The sequence below is a fragment of the Erythrolamprus reginae genome, chromosome Z (assembly GCF_031021105.1).
Source record: "Erythrolamprus reginae isolate rEryReg1 chromosome Z, rEryReg1.hap1, whole genome shotgun sequence".
In the NCBI taxonomy this organism is placed as follows: domain Eukaryota; kingdom Metazoa; phylum Chordata; class Lepidosauria; order Squamata; family Dipsadidae; genus Erythrolamprus; species Erythrolamprus reginae.
The window spans coordinates 5,883,794-5,903,041 of NC_091963.1; the positions used below are offsets into that span (position 1 = coordinate 5,883,794).

The window sequence follows — 19,248 nt, forward strand, 5'->3', positions numbered from 1 at the left end:
CACAGAGAGGAGGGGATCACTTTATTCTTCAGGGCACCAGAGGGCCAGACGAGGAACAATGGCTGGAAGCTGACCATGGAGAGATTCAACATGGAGACAAGGAGAAACTTCCTGACGGTCAGAGCGATCAACCAATGGAACAACCTACCAGCGGATGTTGTGAACTCCAACACCCTGGACCTTTTTAAGAGAAGATTGAACTGCCACTTGACTGGTGTACTATAGGGTTCCTGCTTGGGCAGGGGGTTGAACTCAATGGCCTTCATGGTCCCTTTCAACTCTAACAATAAATAAATAAATATGATGGCAATACACCAATGCTTCAGATTCTGTCACAGAGAAGAAGGAGTCAAACTATTCTCCAAAGCACCTGAGGGTAGGACAAGAAGCAATGGGTGGAAACTAAACAAGAGAGAAGCAACTTAGAACTAAGGAGGAATTTCCTGATAGTGGAAACAATTAACCTGTGGAATGTTCCAACACTGGAAGTTTTAAAGAAGAAACTGGACAACTATTTGTCTGAAATGGTATAGAGCATTGGTGGTGAACCTATGGCCCAAGTGGCACCCAGAGCCATAACTGCTGGCACGTGAACTGTTGCCAGTCATCAGAATGCCCTGAGTTCTAAACCCACTTTAAACATGACCCACCTCAAAGGGTTATTGGGTGGAAAATAGGAAAAGGAAGGAGCCTTAGGCATGTTCACCACCTTGATTTATTTCTTTTTTTTTAAAGGCAGGATAAAAATACTGTAAATACAAACAAACAAACAAACAAACTCTGGTCTTTATTATTACCCCAAATTTAATCCTTAAAGATAATGGCATATCACAAAATTGGAGCTGCCATGGGATGATCTATTTTCTGCTTTTATCTGGCTTCTCTTTTTAGCATTTGCAACTTTAAAAAGGTAATAATATAAGAGCGTTGGCGAAATAAACAGCCAAATAACTTTCCTTTGATGCTGAATCACTTGATCTCTCACACTGCAAAAATAAATACTTCAGAGATTACCATATTCCAATGATTGAAAGGCTTTCCATTAATAAATAACTTGGGTATGTAAGGCCAAATGTCCTCAGAATACATCAAGGGCCTGTCAAGTTTTTGGACATGGAACAATCCTTCAGAATTATGAACTCAAAGTCCAAGTAAGGAAAAGGGAAATATACACTTTTGACCGATACTCATGCTTGGAAACTCTGTGAAATCCTAGTAGTTAAAGCTTAGGAGCAAAGTCTGAATAAGGAATATGACTATGTAGCTCTTTTTTTTCCTTGCAGAAGTACTGGACTACAAAACTTGTGATCCTCTGCTCATATGACCAGTTGATGCAAACTGTAGTCAAAGACCATCAATATAATATTAATATTAATTCGTGCAGAATGCAGCTGCGAGAGCAATCATGGGCTTTCCCAAATATGCCCATGTCACACCAACACTCCGCAGTCTGCATTGGTTGCCGATCAGTGTCCGGTCACAATTCAAAGTGTTGGTTATGACCTATAAAGCCCTTCATGGCACCGGACTAGATTATCTTAGGGACCGCCTTCTGCTGCACGAATCCCAGCGACCAGTTAGGTCCCACAGAGTGGATCTTCTCCGGGTCCCGTCAACTAAAGAATGTTGCTTGTTCCAGGGGAAGAGCCTTCTCTGTGGTGGCCCCGGCCCTCTGGAACCAACTCACCCCAGAGATTAGAATTGCCCCCACCCTCCTTGCCTTTCGTAAGCTGCTTAAAACCCACCTCTGCCATCAGGCATGGGGGAATTGAGACCCTCTTCCCCCTAGGCCTTTACAATTCTATGCATGGTATGTATGTATGTATGTACGTTTGGGTTCTAACATCAGACTACTATTGTACACTGCTTTACTGTTGCTGTTAGCTGCCCCGAGTCTCCGGAGAGGGGCGGCATACAAATCCAATCAATCAATCAATCAATAAATAAATAAATAAATAAATAAATAATTAAAAGAAAAAAGAACAGGAAACAGGACTTTTGACTGAGCAACCAAGATTGGCCCATTGTAACTGTAGTTTGAAGTCACCTGGAGTTTGCAATAGGGGTGGACTCTACTTGCCATCCCCACCAGTTTGCATCATGATGGAAGTGAATGATTTGTGTGAGAAGAGCAAATAAGATGATTAAAGGACGGAGGACGTATGAAGAACGGTCGAAGGAATCTGGTATTGCTAGTAAGAAGAACTAGGTGAAACGTGATAGCAACATTTCAGCATTTGAGGGGCTGCCACAAAGAAGAAGGCGTCTACTTATTTTCCAAAGCACCTGAAGGCAAGACAAAAAACAACAATGGATGGAAACTAATCAAGGAGGGAAGAAACCTGGAATTAAGGAGAAATTTCCTAACAGTGAGAACAATTCACCAGTGGAACAGAACATGCCTCCAGAAATTGTTGGCGCTCTGTCACTGGACATTTTAAAGAAGATCTTCATTTTTAATAAAGTACCATTTCTATCTATATATATATTCTATATATTCTATATATATATTTCCCCCACACGGTATAATGTGTATGTATGTATGTATGTATGTATGTATGCATGTATGCATGTATGCATGTATGTTTGTATATATATACTGTATATGTTTTCGTAGATTTTCACGGGTACAGGTATGATGGTCTTGGTATATTCTGGTTTCTTCCCATGTAGGATTTATACCGTGTGGGGGAAATATATATATAGAATACACACACACACACACACATACACACCTTATACCGTATGGGGGAAACTTTATAATTGGATTGAAAAGAAAAAAGTCCACAGAGAGGGATGGCATACAAATCCAACAAACAAACAAAAATTTTAAAAGAGGGGGGGATTGTAGAAACAGAAATGTAAATGTGAATTTACTTATTTATTTATTCATTCAATCATTCATTCATTCATTCGATTTTCTATGTCGCCCTTCTCCTTAGACTCAGGGCGGCTTACAACATGTTAGCAATAGCACTTTTTAAAACAGAGCCAGCATATTGCCCCCACAATTTGGGTCCTGAGTCAACCTTGAGCTGGTGATGAGATTTGAACTGCTGACCTGCAGATCTAGCAGCCAGCTTTAGTGGGCTGCAGTACTGTACTCTACCCACTATGCCACCTCAGCTCATTATATTTATATTATATTTATATTAAGCTCGTTGACCCTGTTGTTTTTATGTCTTTTTTGTTTGTGTTTTGTGTTTTCATATATTTTTTTTAAGTCTGAAAAGGGGTCATAAGTCACTTTTTTCCAGTGCTTTTGTAACTTTGATGGATCATTAAGTGAACTGTCGTAAATTGAAGACCATCTGAATGGATCATGTGACCCTGCACCAGGATGCTGAAACGGTGGTGTGAAAAACGCTCATAAACTCAATTTTAGTGCTGTGTAACTTCAAACAGTCAGTGAATAAGTGATTGTAAGTCTGTATATAGATCAGAATCCGAAACCCCAACATAGAGGAATACTGTAGGCCTGATACACATTGGATATTCCCACTGTAGGAATATGAAATGTTGGGAATAGTAATAGGTACCGTAACTGGGGCCCTGCAGTTATTTTTTCAACAGGCAAAAATGGGACAGGAATTAAATGATGGTCGTTCTTTCTGACTGGCTGATCTCCAGGTCCAATTCTTCTGCTGTTGATCTCAGGAATGGAAGAGGATGTGAAGAAGAAACCATGGAAGCCATCTTAGAAGGACATCTGGGAGTTTGCAGGACCAAAAGTTCTCCAGGCCTCGTTTGTGGCTCCTTCTAAACCAAGAGTCTCCAACCTTGGCAAGTTTAAGAGTTTTGGGCCTCAACTTCCAGAATTCCTCAGCCAGCATTGCTGGATGAAGAATTCTGGGAGTTGACATCCATAACTATTATAGTTGCCAAGATTGGAGATCTTGTTCCAATGGGTTTGGTTTCCCGTTGTTTTCTTGACTTACAACCATGATTGGGACTGGAACGTCCATCCTGTTAAGTGAGTCGTGCTCAATTCTAGGATCTTTGTTGGTTTTTTTTGCTGTGGTCATTAAATGAACCACCTGGTTAAGCAAATCTGGATCCCCCACCGCCCCATTGAGCCTGCTTTCTTCAGACAACCACTAGAAAAGTCACCAATGATGATCATGAAATCTCAGGACACTGCAATCGTTATAAATACTGTACATACCATCTGCCAAACTTCCAAGCTTTGATTGTGTGACAGAATATAGGATAACGGAGTTGGAAAGGGACCTTGGAGGTCTTCTAGTCCAACCTCCTTCTTAGGCAGGAAACCTTACACTACTTCAGACAAATGGTTATCCAGCATCTTCTTAAAAACTTCCAGTATTGGGGCATTCACAACTTCTGGAGGCAAGCTGTTCCATTATGAATGTTCTACCTGTCAGAATTTTCTCATTAGTTCTAAGTTGTTTCTCTCCTTGTTTAATTTCCACCCATTGCTTCTTGCTCTACCCTCAGGTGCTTTGGAGAATAGTTTGACTCTTTCTTCTTTGTGGCAACTCCTGATATATTGGAAGACTGCTATCATGTCTCCCCTGGTCATTCTTTTCATTAATCTAGACATACCTAGTTCCTGCAACCGCACTTCATATGTTTTAGCCTCCAGCCCCCTAATCTTCTTTGTTGAACTTCTCTGCATTCTTTCTAGAGTCTCAACATATTTTTGGTCAATATTGGTGTTGGTCATGACCTTTAAAGCCCTACATGGCATTGGACCAGATTACCTCCGGAACCGCCTGCTACCGCACGAATCCCAGCGACCGATAAGGTCCCACAGAGTTGGCCTTCTCCAGGTCCCGTCGACTAAACAATGTCGTTTCGCGGGCCCCAGGGGAAGAGCCTTCTCTGTGGCGGCCCCGGCCCTCTGGAACCAACTCCCCCCGGAGATTAGAACTGCCCCCACCCTCCCTGTCTTTCGTAAACTACTCAAGACTCATTTATACCGCCAGGCATGGGGAAGTTGAGATAGCTCTTCCCCCTAGGCCATTACAAGTTATGCATGGTATGTTTGTGTGTATGTTTGGTTTTATAATAGGGGTTTTTAGTTGTTTTTTTATTATTGGATTGTACATGTTGTGTTTATTATTGTTGTTAGCCGCCCCGAGTCTGCGGAGAGGGGAGGCATACAAATCCAAGAAATTATTATTATTATTAATTATATTGTGATGACCAAAGCTGGATTCAGAATTCCAAGTGTGGCCATACCAAGCAGAATTAACACTTCACGTAATCTTGACTCCATGACTATAGGGATATAAGTCCTATTAATAAATAATAAAATAAATATAGCAGTGGTCATAAGTGCAAGGACTGGTTTGCAAGATCCTTTTTTAAAAGCACCATTGTAACTTTGAATGGTCACTAAAGAAATAGGACTACCCTGTATCCTTCATTTCTAGTTCCAGCAATAAAACAGATGAAAAATAGGGTAGGTATTGTTATTTCATCAGGGATTTTTCTGGTGATAAAAAGGTATAGTTTACCAGGAGGTGCTCAGCTCAGCTTTGCTCTAAAGACATGGTGGGAAAAATCAGCTCCATTTGCCTTTGGTCAATATTATCTTTAACCAAAGACCTTTTCCTTTGTTAGCAATAAATGCACCTGACTTCCTCTTTTTAGCAGAAAGCAGCTGCTGATCCCAGCTGGTGCTGGGTCACATAGCAGTCTTCCAATATTTGAGAGGCTGACAAAAAAGATGAGGCGGTCACCCCTATTGTCCAAAGCACCTGAGGGCAGGACAAGAAGCAATGGGTGTATCAAGGAGAGAAGCAACTTGGAACTAAGGAGACACAGAACAATTAATCCATGGAATGACTTACCTCCAGAAGTTGTAGATGCTCCAACAGTGGAAGCTTTTAAGAAGAGATTGGACAGCCATTTATCTGGAATGGTATAAGGTCTCCTGCTTGAGTCAGGGGTTGGATTAGATGTCCTCCAAGGTCCTTTCCAATTCAGTTATGTACAGGTGTTCCGATACCTTCCATATTTCCAAGCCACTGCTTACAACTTTAATTTCACTGCTTACAACTTTCAATCCTGGGTCTAGAAAGCTTAGAACTACATCGCCTAAAACACGATCTAAGTATTGCCCACAAGATCATATGCTGCAATGTTCTACCTGTCAATGACTATTTCAGCTTCAATCACAACAACACAAGAGCACGCAACAGATTCAAACTTAATATTAACCGCTCCAAACTTGACTGTAAAAAATATGACTTCAGCAACCGAGTTGTTGAAGCGTGGAACTCATTACCTGACTCAGTAGTGTCAACCCCTAACCCCCAACATTTTTCTCTTAGACAATCCACGATTGACCTCTCCAGGTTCCTTAGAGGTCAGTAAGGGGCGTGCATAAGTGCATCAGTGTGCCTTCCGTCCCCTGTCCAATTGTCTCTCCTTATCTCATTTATCTTTTCTTCCTTTCAAATATGTTCACCTATACTTTTATATCTTTTCTTCTATTCTTTTCTTTACTTATATTATTACATATCTTTCTCTTCAATGTGTATTATGTATTGGACAAAATAAATAAATAAAATAAAAATAAATTAATTTTGGGATCTCAGTGTCGCTGAGGGGAGTGTCAGGTTGCAAAAAATTAATTCAGGAAAATCACAAAGGCAAACTCAAGGTCGTCCTTATGAGGTTATTTTGCCTCTCAAATGTTAATATGATGCACAAGCGAGAAACAGTTACGTATATCTAAAAAGCTGGTTCTAGATCTACAAGAAATTGCAGCTCTGCACTTAAACTGTTTTGTGTGGTTAGAAGAACCAAGAAACCTCAGCTACTAATACCCCGTTAATAGAAACATAGAAACATAGAAGACTGATGGCAGAAAAAGACCTCATGGTCCATCTAGTCTGCCCTTATACTATTTCTTGTATTTTATCTTAGAATGGATATGTGCTTATCCCAGGCATGTTTAAATTCAGTTACTGTGGATTTACCAACCACGTCTGCTGGAAGTTTGTTCCAAGGATCTACTACTCTCTCAGTAAAATAATATTTTCTCACGTTGCTTTTGATCTTTCCCCCAACTAACTTCAGATTGTGTACCCTTGTTCTTATGTTCACTTTCCTATTAAAAACACTTCCCCCCTGAAGCTTATTTAACCCTTTAACATATTTAAATGTTTCAATCATGTCCTCCCTTTTCCTTCTGTCCTCCAGACTATACAGATTGAGTTCATGAAGTCTTTCCTGATACATTTTAAGCTTAAGACCTTCCACCATTCTTGTAGCCCGTCTTTGGACCCGTTCATTTTTGTCAATATCTTTTTGTAGGTGAGGTCTCCAGAATTGAACACAGTATTCCAAATGTAGTCTCACCAGCACTCTATATAGCGGGATCACAATCTCTCTCTTCCTGCTTGTTATACCTCTAGCTATGCAGCCAAGCATCCTATTGGCTTTCCCTACCGCCTGACTGCACTGTTCACCCATTTTGAGACTGTCAGAAATCACTACCCCTAAATCCTTTTCTTCTGTAGTTTTGGCTTATACAGAACTGCCAATACAATACTCTGATTGAGTATTCCTTTTCCCCATGTGCATTATTTTACACTTGGAAACATTAAACTGCAGTTTCCATTGCTTTGACAAAAAAAATTAAAGAACCAAAGACCCATTCCTTCTCCTTTACATCCAAGATTTTTTAAAAATCTAGCGGAACCTAAAACTTTAAATAGAATTGAGCTCTTGCCACAAGTCAAATGAGTCATTCACAATGAATGGCACAAGAGATAAAAACTCAGTAGGTGAAAGTCAGAGCACTTTTTACTGTGTTCACTAGCAAAATGTCTAATCTAGATTTTGTCCATGTCTAATGCTGGGTTTGAAAAGTGCTCAAGCACAAGCTTTGGAAAAAATATTCCTTAAATGCAAAATAAAGAAGAAGGGAAAGGAAAGGAAAGGCAGACAATAAGACAGTCAGAAAGGAAGAAAGAAAAAGAAAGAAAGAAAAAACAAAAGAAAGAAAGAAAAAGAAGGAAAGAAGGAAGGAAGGAAGGAAGAAGGAAGGAAAGAAAGATTTTTAATTTAGGTTTGCATATCCTGATTAAATGAAACATACCCAGTTATTCAGTTAAATCCAGCTGTCTGGGTTTGACCCTAGGCCGAAGCGTCAGTGGTTCTTGCTCCATACCCAACAGCTAACCACAAAACTAGCCAACCCAATTTTCATTTCATCGCTCTCTGCCAATACTTTTGGAAGGCAATTTTTCACCCGCTATTTTGCCTCCTTCAAGCAAGAGACCGCTTGTAAAACCGAAGGAACACCAATCCTTTAAGAAGAGAGAAAAACTGATTTGCATCCCCAATTCCAGCCTGAAATAGGAACTTGACCTCCAGAAAACACAACAATCCTAAATTCAGCAGGAAAAGCTCATTGTAAACAATCTGCACTGGTTCCTATTTCAATTGCATGGATAGTCAGACACACCCAGCCCTTTGGGGACAGGCTGTCCAAATCCTTAATTCCTGAGCTTGAGCTACTTTAAGAAATATATATATACTGTATAGGAAAAAAGTGCAATTTTCTCCTATGTATAAGGGGTGGGCATAAGCGCACTATTGTGCCTACCGTCCCTGTCCTACTGCCCTATTGCCTTCCTTTATTCATTACTTGCTACTAATGTTATGCTTATACAAACTACAATCCTACACTTGTTCGACCAATAAATAAGTAAAATATAATCCAGTGATCGGGAACACAGCACAATCGATCAATCAATATATCAATAGAATCAAAGCCAACCTAAGTTTGTTTTTTCCCCTCCTTCCTTCCTTCTCAAAAACGATCTAAGAAATTTAGCTTACTTTACAGTCCAGATTATTCTGGGTTTCTGGAAGTTCCTGCTCTTCCAAACCACTCTGCAAGCTCCTTTTGAGTTTCAGGCTGGCTGGCAGCAGCTGCCGTATAATCTTTTGCAGGGAGGAAAAAAAGTGGGCATGTCAGAAGGTGGTTGCTAACGTGGAAACCTCCCTTAACTGGCTACACCCAGCTTTGCCAGCCACTGGAGAGTAAGACGAAGCAGCTGGAATTTGCTTGCCGTGGCTGGATTTGTTGCTTGTAGCAAAGGGGGAAAAAAAGATTGGGAAACTGGTATACCTCGTCAGAAAGGGTCTCTGCAGGCTGGTTCAAAGGTTCTGATTTTACTTAAGATGTTTTACCGATGGCATCTTCCACCGAATAGAATTGCTAAGATGTATCCAAATACCTCCCCAAATCCTTGGAAATGTAAAAATGAAATAGGTTCTTATTATCATCAATAGTGGACATGTAATAAAGTCCGGACATATTGGAGAATGATAGAAAAAATGATAAAAGAGATTACATTACAGTATATGAAATAGAAAAATCCCCTGAATTTTATCTCTTAGGTATAGCTAAACAGAAATATAAAATATATTTTTTTTTCTGGTTGTACATATTTTAACAGCCGCCAGGATTGTTTATGCACAAAATTGGAAAGGGGAAGATATCCCCAAAAAAGAGGATGTAGTTTAAAAAAAAATTGGATTGTGCAGAGATGGATATGATGACAAGAAGGCTGAATGACCAAGAAGAATCTGATTTTTATATTATTTGGGATAAAGTTTATACATGGATAGATAAGAATAAAGTTGAAAATAAGGTAATGAAAATTGTATGAATATAATCCAATGTTATTGAAATTTTTTGTTGTTGCTATTGCTGTTGGTTTTTCTTTTTTATCAATTTAACTTTATGTGTATTAGAATATGCAAACAAAATTCTTCTTTTCAATTAGAATATTAGTTTGACTTAAAGATTTAAGATTTTATCCTTTTTTCTGTATTAAAATTGACTTCAAGAACAGACGGGTAATTGTAACCCCCACTATGTGTTTAAATGTTTGTAAGTCTGTATGTCTTTTTACTGAAAATCAATAAAGTTTTTGAAAATTAAAGGTTCTGATTTTACAGGTAGCTCTCGGCCCTACAACCACCACCGAGAGCCCAAAATCTCCACTGCTAAGCAAAGGAGTTGTTAAGTGAGGTTCGCTTCACTTTACGACTTGCCTGGCCACCGCTGTTAAGTGAATTCTTGCAGATAGTAATTAATAATAATAATAATAATAATAATAATAATAATAATAATAATTTATTAGACTTGTGTGCCGCCCCTCTTCGAAGATGTGAGTAACGCGGTTGTTGTGGAGTGAATCTTGGCTCAAACCGTTGACCTTGCTTGTGAGAAGTGTGTGAAAGAAAGGAACATAAATTGGAATGAGTTGTTAAGAAGGTCTTAAGCATAAAACCTACCAGGAAAGATTTCATTAACTCAATCTCTATAGTCTGGAGGACAGAAGGGAAAGGGGGGAGATGATAGAAACATTTAAATATATTAAAGGGTTAAATAAGTTTCAGGAGGGAACCTTATTTAAGCTCTTATTTAACCCTTTAATAGGAAAGTGAACACAAGAACAAGGGGGCACAATCTGAGCTTAGTTGGGGGAAAGATTAGAAGCAACGTGAGAAAATATTATTTGACTGAAAGAGTAGTAGATGCTTGGAACAAACTTCCAGGAGACGTGGTTGGTAAATCCGCAGTAACTGAATTTAAACATGCCTGGGATAAACATATATCCATCCTAAGATAAAACACAGGAAATAGTATAAGGGCAGACTAGATGGACCATGAGGTCTTTTTCTGCTGTCAGTCTTCTATGTTTCTAAATTCTGTTCCTCTTTATGCATTAACAGGCTGGATCTGCTCATCAGCCCTTTGATAAAAGAATGTCGTCTAAGAAGGAGATCTTGGATCACAGCTGGACCAGCATCTCCAGCTAGAGTCATATGCCTCCCACATTTGATCACACTTACGTGTTTTTGAAAACCTGGTGGTTGCATCAAAGTCGGGGTCACAAGCAGTCCTGAGCTCTTACAGTCAAACTCCCATGCATACACCAAGAGACACTTTGGTGTAGTGGTTAGGGAAAACTCAGTAATGGGCCCCACCTGGTATGAATGGGATTGGTGATCCAGTAGGACTTTTTATTTATTTATTTTATTTATTGGATTTGTATGCCGCCCCTCTCCGTGGACTCGGGGCGGCTAACAACAGTGACAAAAATGGAATGTAAGAATCCAATACTAAAACAGCTAAAAACCCTTGTTATAAAACCAATCATACATACAAACATACCATGCATAAATTGTAGAAGCCTAGGGGGAGAGAATATCTCAGTTCCCCCATGCCTGACGGCAGAGGTGGGTTTTGAGGAGTTTACGAAAGGCAAGGAGGGTGGGGCCTATTCTAATCTCAGAGGGGAGCTGGTTCCAGAGGGCTGGGGCCACCACAGAGAAGGCTCTTTCCCTGGGTCCCGCCAAACGACATTGTTTAGTCAACAGGACCCGGAGAAGGCCAACTCTGTGGGACCTAATTGGTCGCTGGGATTCGTGCGGCAGAAGGCGGTCTTGCAGATATCCTGGTCTGGTGCCATGTAGGTCTTTATAGGTCATAACCAACACTTTGAATTGTGACCAGAAACTGATCGGCAACCAATGCAGACTGCGGAGTGTTGGTGTGACATGGGCATATTTAGGAAAGCCCATGATGGGCATATTTAGGAAAGTCCAGTCAATGAAGCGGTGGAAGTGATGTGCCAGTGCCTGGAGGCTGTTGGAGCCTGGATGGGTGTCAACAGACTCAAGGTCAACCCGGATAAGACGGAGTGGCTGTGGGTTTTGCCTCCCAAGGACAATTCCATCTGTCCGTCCATTACCCTGGGGGGGGGAATTATTGACCCCCTCAGAGAGGGTCCGCAACTTGGGTGTCCTCCTCGATCCACAGCTCACATTAGAACAACATCTTTCAGCTGTGGCGAGGGGGGCGTTTGCCCAGGTTCGCCTGGTGCACCAGTTGCAGCCCTATCTGGACCGGGACTCATTGCTCACAGTCACTCATGCCCTCATCACCTCGAGGTTCGACTACTGTAATGCTCTCTACATGGGGCTACCTTTTAAAAGTGTTCGGAAACTTCAGATCGTGCAAAATGCAGCTGCGAGAGCAGTCATGGGCCTACCTAGGTATGCCCATGTTTCACCATCACTCCGCAGTCTGCATTGGCTGCCGATCAATTTCCGGTCACAATTCAAAGTGTTGGTTATGACCTTTAAAGCCCTTCATGGCATCGGACCAGAATATCTCCGAGACCGCCTCCTGCCGCACGAATCCCAGCGACCGATTAGGTCCCACAGAGTGGGCCTTCTCCGGGTCCCGTCAACTAAACAATGTCGGTTGGCGGGCCCCAGGGGAAGAGCCTTCTCTGTGGCGGCACCGGCCCTCTGGAACCAACTCCCCCCGGAGATTAGAACTGCCCCTGCTCTTCCTGCCTTCCGTAAACTCTTTAAAACCCACCTTTGCCGTCAGGCATGGGGGAACTGAAACATCTCCCCCTGGGCATGTTTAATTTATGCATGGTATGTCTGTGTGTGTGTCTGTTAGCATACGGGGTTTTTAAATATTTAAATATTTTAAATTTGTCTGATTGCTTATGATTTGTTTCTACATGTTGTGAGCCGCCCCGAGTCTTCGGAGAGGGGCGGCATACAAATCTAAGTAATAAATAAATAAATAATAAATAAATAAATGATTGCTCTTGCAGCTGCATTCTGTACATTCTGAAGTTTCCGAACACTTTTGGTGGGTTCTGGATGCTTCCGCATGTGCGGGAGCAAAAAAAAAAGGGCAAAAATTTCTATAATCTCACCTACACAAATGTCATCGCATGAGATTTAGCTTTGGGTGCATGCACAGAACCAAAATCTCACATAGGGGTGTGCACCCACGCCAGCCTCGGGATCCTGGTACCGGTAGGAAAAGGTAAGTGGAGCCCTTCACTGGGTAAAATGGGAGACTGAATTCTAGTCTTGCCTTGGGCATGAAAGCCAGCTGGGTGACTTTGGGCCAGTCACCTCCATAAATAAACTAATAATAATAATAATAATAATAATAATAATAATAATAATAATAATAAATCAAATATGATTGAATGAAATTTTAAAAAATTGCTTTCCTGTTTTTTGCCTTTTTAAATACCGTAAGTCATCCAGATCTTGATGGAACTGGTTGGCTGGGCTCCAGATCCTATACATAAATAAAATAGAGAAATATTGGCTTTTCCCCATCAACAGACTAGTGGAGGCAGAAGAGATGGGGGGAAGGAGTGAAAAAGGGAAGAGGAGGAGAAGAAAGGGGGGAGGGAGATCGGTTTGTGTGCCTTGCCCGACTCTAAAACCCCAACCCCTAAATTACAGCCTTAAAATATCCCTCAAGAAGCTAAATTATAATGTTTCAGGAGCTAGGAGTTGGAGACTTCCATGGGGAAAGGATTAGATTTGGGGATGGAGGGAAGGAGGGGAAATACGGAGTGTGTTTTTGTTGTTTTTAATAGCAACAACTCCAATGAAAATACAGTGGTACCTCTATCTATTTACAACTTTTCTAGATAAGAACCGGGTGTTCAAGATTGTTTTGCCTCTTCTCAAGAACCTCCGAAACTGTAACTGGAAAAGGCAGGGAGAAGCCTCCGTGGGGTCTCTCTAGGAATCTCCTGGGAGGAAACAGGGCCCGAAAAGACAGGGAGAAGCCTCCGTGGGGCCTCTCTAGGAATCTCCTGGGAGGAAACAGGGCCCGAAAAGACAGGGAGAAGCCTCGGTGGGACCTCTCTAGGAATCTCCTGGGAGGAAACAGGGCCCGAAAAGACAGGGAGAAGCCTCCGTGGGGCCTCTCTAGGAATCTCCTGGGAGGAAACAGGGCCCAAAAAGGCAGGGAGAAGCCTCGGTGGGACCTCTCTAGGAATCTCCTGGGAGGAAACAGGGCCCGAAAAGGCAGGGAGAAGCCTCTGTGGGGCCTCTCTAGGAGGTACCACTGTACTGGACTAGAAATCAGCAGGCTGTGAGTTCTAGTCTTGCCTTAGGCAAGGTGACTTTGAGCCCGACACTAAGAGACAGTGAGTTCTAGTCCGGGTTTTCCCGGTCAGATCCACAATTGATAGGGCTTTTGGTTAGGACTGGTAGATGAAAAATGATGCTGTGCTTGGAGGAGACTCTATGCTGGGGGAACTGGACTTCCGGTCGGCTCCAGAAATGAACGGTGGGGTGGGGGGCTTCTGGTTAGGACCTTTGTGGCTCGTTGAGTGTTTAAGGGGTCTCCTGCCGTTTGGACTGGAAGACCGCCAAAGTCCCTTCCAGCTCTATTCTGATTAACCAGGAATCGTAAAGGATTTGATGGCATATAATCAACCATTCCTACATTGAAATGTCACCGGGATTACTTTTTCCAATCTGATATCCATCCTTCACTTCTTTCAACCTGTTTTGAGACCAGGTGTGTCAACACAAAATTTCTCTTGGTTCCACATCTCCAGTATCTGTTTGCTTGTTTGATGTTGGGACATCTGCACATCATGGATAAATATTTTTCTCTGTTACACCCGTTTACAGGAAAAAAATTACAGGTCCTCCTCGACTTACAACCAAACTTAGGGCCAAATTTTTTGTTACTAAATGAGAAACTTTGAATTTTTGTCCCATTTTACCATCTTTCTTTCTTTCTTTCTTTCTTTCTTTCTTTCTTTCTTTTTCTTCCTTCCTTCCTTTCTTTCTTCATTCATTCATTCATTTATTGGATTTGTATGCCACCCCTCTCCGCGGACTCCTGCCACAGTTGTTAAGTGAATCATTGCAGTTCTTAAATTCGTCACACGGTGGTTGTTAACTGAATCCGGCTTCCCATTGACTTTTCTTGACAGAAGGTCACAAAAGTGGATCACATGACTCCGGGACACTGCAATGGTCATATGTATGAGTCAGTCTATCAAGCATCTGAATGTAAACGGGGATGCATCATGGAGGATGCTGTAACGGTCATATGTGTGAAAAATAGTCAAAATCACCTCCCCCCCCAGTGCCGTTGTAACTTCAAATGGTAACTAAATGAACTTTTGTTAAATCCAGAACTACCTGTATGTTCTTTTTCCTGAAAATTGGCGTTGTAAATACAGTATCCCTCTCCGCTTTTTGGTATTTTTGCCTTACTTACTTAACTCTCATCAAAGAAAATAAGAGGAGGAAGGAGTATTAAATATGTTTATTGCATTAGGGGAAGGTTTGGTAGGGAAGGTTTGCCTATTTGCCCATGATTCTAAAGTGTGCAATAGGGTTGATATTCCTGGAGGCGTCTGTAATATGGTAAATGATTTAGCTTTACTAGATAAATGGTCAAAGCAATGGAAACTGCAGTTTAATGTTTCCAAATGTAAAATAATGCACTTGGGGAAAAGGAATCCTCAATCTGAGTATTGCATTGGCAGTTCTGTGTTAGCAAAAATTTCAGAAGAGAAGGATTTAGGGGTAGTGATTTCTGACAGTCTCAAAATGGGTGAGCAGTGTGGTCGGGCGGTAGGAAAAGCAAGTAGGATGCTTGGCTGCATTGCTAGAGGTATAACAAGCAGGAAGAGTGAGATTGTAATCCCGCTATACAGAGTGCTGGTGAGACCACATTTGGAATACTGTGTTCAGTTCTGGAGACCTCACCTACAAAAAGATATTGACAAAATTGAACGGGTCCAAAGACGGGCTACAAGAATGGTGGAAGGTCTTAAGCATAAAACATATCAGGAAAGACTTCATGAACTCAATCTGTATAGTCTGGAGGACAGAAGGAAAAGGGGGGACATGATCGAAACATTTAAATATGTCAAAGGGTTAAACAGGATTCAGAAGGGAAGTGTTTTTAATAGGAAAGTGAACACAAGAACAAGGGGACACAATCTGAAGTTAGTTGGGGGAAAGATCAAAAGCAACATGAGAAAATATTTTACTGAGAGAGTAGTAGATGCTTGGAACAAACTTCCAGCAGACGTGGTTGGTAAATCCACAGTAACTGAATTCAAACATGCCTGGGATAAACATAGATCCATCCTAAGATAAAATACAAAAAAAATAGTATAAGGGCAGACTAGAGGGACCATGAGGTCTTTTTCTGCCGTCAGACTTCTATGTTTCTATGAAGTTGTTTATAAAAATAATAAAGATGTTAGAATAGAATTGAGCAGGAACGGAGGTCTTTTAGTCCAGATCCCTGTTGAAGCAGGAGAAGCTGTACTATTTCATATAAGTAGCTGTCTAGTTTCTTCTTAAAAATCTCCAGTGATGGAGCACCCACAACTTCTGGTGGCAAGCTGTTCCACTGGTTAATTGTCCTCACTGCTAGGAAATTTCTCCTTAATTGCATGTTGCTTCTCTCTTTGGCTAGCTTCCAACCTTCTTTCTTGTCCTGCCCTCAGGTGCTTCGGAGAATAATTTGACCCCACTCTTCGTGGCAGCCCCTCAAAAGGAAGGGTGTAATTTTTTTAAAAAAAATAAAAAAGGCAAAATATGCTATTAAAACGTACACACGTGTACTTGCACCCTATGAGAAATGAATAGATGAAAAATGCTGAACATGCCAACCAAGTCCTGCGATATGCAGCTCAAATCAGGGATGTCCAACAACAGGAACTTTAAAATTTGTGGACTTCAATTCCCAGAATTCCCCGCCCAGTCATGCTGGATGGGGAATTCTGGGAGTTGAAGTCCACGAGACTTTAAAATCATGGTTCGCAACCTTTCTAATACCCCTTAATACAATTATGTTGATCCACAACCAGTAAAGGGCTACCAAATGTTTTACTACCACACTGTGGGCCTGACTTATGCATTTTCTTTCAACATCTTTCAGTGCAAATTGGGTGCTCTGGGCTGGAGCTCCATTTTTGCTACCCCGTTGCGTTCCCCCGCGTCCAGGCAGCAGCCCACCCGTGCCCCCAACCATAAGTCTGGTGTCAATTCTCCCAACAGAACTTTAAACTGATTGGCAGAAAGGTCAGAGGGAGATTCCCATTGCAAGCACCTGATTGGTCGGGTTGTAAAAATATGTTCCAAGGTGCCAGGAAAGAAGTTTAGTTCCTAACACCACAAGAAATTAGTTTTTTTCAACTGTTTTAGATGATACCTGTAAAGTACTGTGAAACCAGTACTTTAAATTGTCAAAGGGAGACAGTCCTGATCTAGATATTTCTTTATAAGGCTGCTTTGTCTCTCAAGATGATGTGTAGGAAACAAACAATCTTGTCTTTTGAGACATTCATTAACAGTTACGATACTGATATATATTATTATTAATAGTAATAAGACATAAATACTAACAATCAAAACAGTGAATTTTTGTTACAACGTAAGATATACAACTTTGAAATGTAATATCATGTAACAAATACCCCTACCCTTTTGATTTTATGTACCCCCCTCTTTTCTCCCCCCCCATTTACCCCCTGTTATTTAATAAAATTTATTTATTAAAACAAACCAGTTACGATACTGGGGAAAAAGTGACTTATAACGATTTCTCTCTCTTACAATCCTTTGCAGCATCCCCATGGCCTAACGACCAAACTTTGGAGGCTAGAAATATAGAAGACTGACGGCAGAAAAAGACCTCATGGTCCATCTAGTCTGCCCTTATACTATTTCCTGTATTTTATCTTACAATGGATATATGTTTATCCCAGGCATGTTTAAATTCAGTTCCTGTGGATTTCCACCATTCTTGTAGCCCGTCTTTGGACCCGTTCAATTTTATCAATATCTTTTTGTAGGTGAGGTCTCCAGAACTGAACACAGTACTGTATTCCAAATAAGTTCTCACCAGCACTCTATAAGTGCTTACCAGCGCTCTTTTTTTAAAAAAGAGGGTGGCTGTAAAGCCCTATAAAGTGGTATATAGGTCTAAGTGCTTTTGCTGTTTTAATTGCTTCACATCTGTTTCGATTCTTCATTTAGCCCATGATTGGCACCTGGAGAAAGTCAAAGGTGAGATGGATTTCCAAGCCTAATCTGTTATGGTATGATGCTGGCTGTGATCAACCCTCTCACAATTAAGGACAATGCACATCGTTATAAAACTTGGAATTTTTCCAGTAAGCTAAAATTGCAGATTTACCTGTTTGTCCTTCTTGGGCGGTGGCCTATTAAAAGCCGATAGTCTGTTCAGGAAATGTTTACGAATCAATGGAGGGTGGAAAGGGAAGAACTGGAAAAAAAACATTGGCAGGAACTTTTGCAAAAAAAAACCATGCCAGGTTTCTGGCTGGAGATTTGGTTGCAGAAAAGCTTCCTGGTTACTGTATTTACAAATAGGGTGGGGAAGGAAACAAGGCATTGAACGAAAGAATGATTATGTTCAGCAGCGTAGCAGCCCTAGAGCCAGCAGAAAAGGGGACATCTAAAACAGTTGGGAAAAACTAATTTCTCATGGTGTTAGAAAAACTATTCGATCTGCAAATACTGGGCGAAAAATAGAAAATTAAAGATAAGGCTTTCATTACTTCGAGTCAACTTTAATCGATCGAACATTCCAATCGACAGAATATTCTAACCAAGCTGATGAATCATATTGGACACGGGTACATGCAAAAATATTCTTATCTCCAGATCTGTGTTTCTCAGGAAACTTTTAAAGATGAATTGGACTTCCAGAATTCCAACATGGAAAGCATCCTGAAACATCCAAAAGTTTCGAGTGAACAAAGACGACGAAACAGAAAACCGCAGATGGGATGTGTCCACACAGGTCTGTATATAAAGGCTGTGGTTATCGCTGCAACACTCAATGAAGGTTAAAAAAAAATATTGGTCTTTTAAAGAAGCAAAGTGGAAAGAATTTTAGACTCAGCTGCTGGAGAAAACTCCTGGGGATACCATGGACAGCCAAGGAAACAAAACACAGGACAAATTAATTCAGGTTTTTTCCTTCAAGGACCCTATGGACAGTGTTATGTAAAGAACCAGCTTCCTGGAGAAGTTCTTAATAAGGAAAAAAAAGTGGAAATAAAAGGAAGATGGCCAACAGCAAGGTAGAGAACTCAAATCATAGTGGTATTTTGGGGCACACCTGAAAGACTAATTTCAGGCATTCTGGTCATTCTAGATCGCCTACGGCTTAAGTTGACATGATGGCACTTAGCCAATGAGATAATCAAAATCACATTCTGGTGTTCAATCAGCTTTAGAAACCTTGCCACCTTTTGCTAGTTGTGTGGGGTTTGTTTGTTTGTTTGTTTTCTTATTTACTTATTGTTGTGATTCAGTCTGAGGCTCCTCAGGGAACGGCTGGAACTCTGCCGGCTCCATGCTCAGAGGGGGAGGACGAGGAACAGGAGGAGAAGGAGGACTAGG

At 41.1% G+C, this 19,248-nt stretch overlaps 1 protein-coding gene across 3 annotated transcripts in view; it reads right to left on the reverse strand.

Moving 5' to 3' along the window:
* Positions 1 to 18,143, reverse strand: part of VILL (villin like) — a 77,960-nt gene extending 59,817 nt beyond the window's left edge. Inside the window, exon 1 of one of the 3 annotated variants that reach the window (XM_070727164.1) lies at positions 18,014 to 18,143. The gene's annotated coding sequence lies outside the window, so the exon portion shown is untranslated. Of the gene's footprint in view, positions 1 to 5,819; positions 6,745 to 8,823; positions 8,950 to 18,013 lie in introns of those variants that run through there. The other 2 variants (XM_070727161.1, XM_070727163.1) reach the window with 2 other exon arrangements.
* Between the last annotated feature and the right edge of the window lie 1,105 nt (positions 18,144 to 19,248).